Below are 4,601 nucleotides of genomic sequence, written 5' to 3' on the forward strand. Positions count from 1 at the left end.
TATGTCTCTCTGCTGAAGAAAGTGACCAAGATAGCAACATACATCTAGAAATCATTTGCTAGATTTCCACAGTGTCCCATAGAAATCATCTATAATGTTGTTAAACCCAAATGTATGACTACATTTAAAATATACCTATTATTCTCTTGGTTTGGATTATAGTTCTTTAGAGGGCATCTTTCATCAAAACACAGGAAACATAGGAATGGACTATAGGTGGGCTCCTGAGAGCCTATAATACAGGGGTCAGCACGACATAGCAGGAAGAATATGAGTTTGGGAGTAAAGGAGACTTGGACTGAATTTTCACAATAGCAAAGCTATGAAACCTAATTTTCCTCATCAGTAGAAAGGAGTTAGCACTGTCCATCTTGAAGGATTTTTATGGGGATTAAAGAAGATTACAAATCAATTGGGTGGTGAAGCAGTAGGTTCTTGGCAATTTCCAGCATTGAATTCCTCTTACCAGTTCATTTTTCTTTTGAAGGACTTAGCCTTTTTCTTCTGGGTTTGAAATCTAAGCTCTTTCCTGCTAGGAGCAGGTGAACTTTCCCAAACTGTATGAGAAACTTTGTGTGTTTGCACATGTTCATTTTGCTGGCAAAGTATCCCAGGCTTTAATTAGCTTTTGAAGAAATCCATGACTTAAGGGTGTGTTAGTCAGTTCTCCTTTACTGTAACAAATCCTTGAGATAATCAGCTTTTAAAGATAAAGGGTTGATTTTCACTCACAGTTTGAGATGTTCTGGTCCATGATGGATTGCTCTTGCTGCTTTTGGGGCTGTGGTGAGGCAGCATATCATGGCAAGGTCACATAGGAGGACAAAACTGCTCATTTGTGCCAGAGTCCTATTCCAGCACATGCCCCAGTGACCCAGAGACCTTCCCAAGGCCCAATTCTTACAGCTTCCACCACATCTAAGAGACTAACCCCCTAACACATGGGCTTTTGGGGACATTAAAGATCCAAACAATGGCAAAAGACAGACAACTCAGAACCACCATTCATTCATAAGCTTAACAGTACTTACTGAATCCCCACCAGGGGTCAAATATTTTGTACAGGTAAACTTTGTTCCTACCTTTAAGGGACTCATAGTCTAAAGTGTGCTATTCTGTGCTCTATACATCATGCTAATTATTCATGTTTATATGTATTACACATTAAAGGTTGGTACCTGAAGCAAAAAGCAGAAAGGTTCTGGACAGCTAGGATAGAGATAGAAATGGTACCATGTAAGCAGGGAAGGACGCGAAGCCTCCTGACGTTCACATTTAACTGGCAGCTGCTCCTTGGCCGTGTAAGGATGTGCAAGCCCTGCCCTGCGCAGATGTCCCTGCCTGTGAGGATGAGAGCAGCGGAGTGTGGGATGCAGCTGGAGCTCCCCTCACCAAGCTGGAGGCCTTCAGGACTCTGTCTACCTGGAGGCAGCAATTTTTCTAATTTGTTCAAACCAGCCGCTCAGTAGTTGCTGCTTCACAATGGGTAAATGTTTTCTTTTAGGAGCTGAGCTTTTAAACTTTTAAGTGGATCAACTCTAGTCCTGAAAAGAAAAAAAAAAGTGTGCTTTTTGTGCAATTGATCTCTTAGAGGACACGATCAAGATAGCAGATGGGTCACTGTGTCAACAGCATTTGGAAGACAAAGGCGTGCCTTTCAGCCTCCTGTCTTTCTAGGCAGTTAGCAAGGTGAGCTGGAAAGATCCTGAAGCTGGAGAGGATTTGGGTAACTGTGTAGCTCGAGCCCCTCATTTTAAGTGAGGACATAGATGAAGAAATAGGTGAAGAAAGTGGGGTCCAGGGACTTAGGTGACTTCTCCAAGGTCCCTTGGCCTGTCTTGAAGCATGGGCTGTTGCTTATCAGCAGAGCAGCTGAGAGAGGAGGCTTGAGGGATCTGCATTCTGGATGTCGCATTCTGGAGAGGGCCCCTCTGCAGGTGACGCTCTTTCTGGTGACCTTATCCACAGCCACTAGCTCTGCTTACACCACATCATATCTCAGGGCCAGAGCCTGTGCATATTTATTCTTTCATGTCTTGTACTTTGCTCTTTTATTTTTACTGGCCCTGCCCTTGTGTTTGTTCTTGTGCTTGTGCTCTCTTCATGCATATTGCAGGAGGCCCCATGTTTAATTTGAGCTCAGGACTAAATATAACCACCCCTATCGCCGCAGGCACCATAGATGTCAGCCCTTTGTCACTGTTTGCAAACTCCACCCTGAGGTGGCAGGCACAGGGCAGCCTGCAGCACCACTTTCATGGGAAAACAGGGTGGCCAGGGCTGAGAAGAAATCAGTCCTTATCACTTATGAATTTATGCTGTGTCCATGGTGTGCAGAGAGCCCTGGCCTCCAGCCTTAGGTGGGAAGGACCAGAATGGGTGGATTTAGAGGCCCTCTTCTCCATTTAAAAGTGTGGTAACTGTCTCTCCTGGACTCCACTCCCATCTTGTGAGCTACTGAAGGGAACTGCAAAGTGTCTATAGCAGTGCCACATTTTCCAGGGATACTGTCACCGTGTTCTGGAAGAATTTGGCTAGTGGCTTTACGTTGTTGTATCCCAAACCAGAGAACCATGGTTTTCTGATATTGCAGGCAGTCTCGTTCTGACAGGCTCCTGAGGCCGTCTCCTCCATGAAACTCCCTTGAGCCTGGCCACTGACACTGTCGTCTCCTATCTCAAGCAATTATTGTGGTGGTCAAAAGTCACCTGTGTGGTTCGTAAGTTAATTTGTGGCCTCCATGTCGGCAGCAGGAGAGCTCAGAATCTAAGCCCGTGTCTTCTACTGATCTTTCCTTTCTCGCTCAGTGCCTGAGAAAGCCTCACGTGTGGCCAGTTTGCCAATTTCTCTGTCTCTCAAGAATGAGGAAGATTCGAATTAGTGTTCACCCCCTTACCCCCAACCTTTTTCTGAGCAGGGTGGAATCTGCTCTGAGCTATGGTACTGGCTGGATTGTGACAGACATGAAGAGGTGGCCTGTGGGGCAGCAGGACCTCTTAGACAAATAAACTCAGTCAGAGACGAAAGGGGACACTTGCTCAGCCAGCTGAGTCAACCCAGGAGGGGTGAGATAACAGAACTCGAAACCACATGCTCTCTATCTTCCGAGTGGGTCTGAAATCAGATCCTTTACAATTTCCTCAGGGTCCACAAGGCCAGAGATTCACTCCCTTGAAAGAATCCTATATGCAGTGACCTCATTCCCCAAACCAGTCCCTCTTTTTCTCCTTGCCTTCCATCCAGCTATTGTGGAACCACTAAGTACAAGGCTAGCTTCACAAGGAAGACTGAAATGTACTCCTCAGAGCTTACCATCCAGGTGAAAAAAAAAAAAAATGCTCCCAAGTTGTTTTCATCGGACCGAGAAAGGACCGTTAGATGACTGGGCTGCTGTGGGGAACTGGCAACAACTCTGAAGGCGTTTAGGAGCAGAGACTGTTTGGGCATGAATCCAGAGAAAGTGGGGACAGCACAGAAAGAAGAGAGCAAAGAGAAGAAAGGAAAAGTTCTGGTGTGTTGTGAGCTTGCTTCAGCCCCAGGAAAGGAAGCACATGGAGATCCTGAGATTGCAGGGAGCAGAGAAGGTAGAAGGGAGAGAAACTGGCTCCATCGGAAAAAAGAGCATGGCGGGGCAGGGAGCACGACAGGACCGTGCCTCAGACGCTTCTCCCTCAGGATGGCTGCAGAATGCTGTGTCATCCTGCAGACGCAGGGCTAGTGACTTTTCTCCGTGGCTGCCTGCCCGCTCAGCTGGCTCTCCAGCCGGTCTCAGCCACCTCCTGTTGGCTGTCGATGAGGCCTGGAAACAGCTCTTGTTCTTTGCCCTTGGTTTGTGTTTTCAAGGTCCCTTGCACGCCACTGAGATTTTACACACAGACCCTGTGTTTGACACTGTCATGAAAAGAACAGTACCGGTAGCTGTGCATCTGAAACTCGCTGTGAGATTGCTGGCAAGGGTGGGGCATGATGCTGATGGCCAGACTAAGGGACTTTCTCTGGATTTGACATTTCTACTGCAGACGGTCATCCACAAGGGTCCTGAGTATGGGCCCTCCTGGTGCAGCTGAGCACACAGAGGATGCGGGTGCTGCCTACAGTGAGCTGGGACATGCTGTGGGATCAAGGTGGGGCCTTCTGATCCTCAGTGATTTGTGGTTAGAACCAGAATTGCAGGGTTCCTGTGGCCTGGGGTCCATGTAGGTAGGTGTTAGGAATTGAATTACTAGATCATTATGTGGTGTTGACTGTGGTTGTGTGAAGCCTGTGGGAAGCTTTCCCCCAGAACAGAAAGCAGGATCTTCTCTCTCCTGTCTCAGATGGGCAGGTAATATTGTGTTGACATAAGATCAAAGTTCACATGCCCTTTGGGAATAGGCAGTAAAGTCTACCAGCAGTAAATTGAGATTAAATTTTTCTTTCTTTTTTTAATAATAGCAAAGTTTTATTAAAGGTAGGAGAAGAAATTGGCTCTGCAGAGCAAGTTTGGGCCAAGTAAAAGTAGGAAAAGAAGTTCGCCCTACAGCGTAAGGGTGGGCCTCGATGCAACAGCAAACAGAGTGGCCTAAAAATTTTATCTGGTGTTTCGAGTCATATCGTAAGTC

Source organism: Chinchilla lanigera, unplaced genomic scaffold (assembly GCF_000276665.1).
Source record: "Chinchilla lanigera isolate Chin_1 unplaced genomic scaffold, ChiLan1.0 scaffold00062, whole genome shotgun sequence".
Lineage (NCBI taxonomy): Eukaryota > Metazoa > Chordata > Mammalia > Rodentia > Chinchillidae > Chinchilla > Chinchilla lanigera.